Below are 335 nucleotides of genomic sequence, written 5' to 3' on the forward strand. Positions count from 1 at the left end.
ATTTGAGCCTTCATTTAAAAGAAAGTTTAGTCAAAACCGTATATTCTATTTTTTTCATCTTCTAATATATATACTTTTCTTTATAAGGATGTCACACATCTCATCTAGTTTATTCTGAAATATATATTATTTGATGATTATCAGAGTTTATCTTTATAGATTTTGGACTAAAACTTTGTTTTATTTTTCAACCTACTTTGTTATCAATACTTTAAAACTTTAGAGCTCTGTCATTGTCAACGTTGGTAAACACATGAGAACAAAGATTTAGTAAGCTATTCACCATTTCTGTCCTTTATCGAGCCCATCTTTGCATGAAATGTTCCCTTGGTATC

At 28.4% G+C, this 335-nt stretch overlaps 2 protein-coding genes across 2 annotated transcripts in view; both read left to right on the plus strand.

Moving 5' to 3' along the window:
- Positions 1-335, plus strand: part of LOC105002055 — a 93,252-nt gene that overhangs the window by 2,615 nt on the left and 90,302 nt on the right. The gene's annotated exons all lie outside the window — the stretch shown is intronic.
- ARSJ (arylsulfatase family, member J) overlaps positions 1-335 on the plus strand; it is an 85,390-nt gene that overhangs the window by 1,145 nt on the left and 83,910 nt on the right. The window lies entirely within an intron of this gene.

The sequence above is a fragment of the Bison bison genome, unplaced genomic scaffold (assembly GCF_000754665.1).
Source record: "Bison bison bison isolate TAMUID 2011002044 unplaced genomic scaffold, Bison_UMD1.0 scf7180017864389, whole genome shotgun sequence".
In the NCBI taxonomy this organism is placed as follows: domain Eukaryota; kingdom Metazoa; phylum Chordata; class Mammalia; order Artiodactyla; family Bovidae; genus Bison; species Bison bison.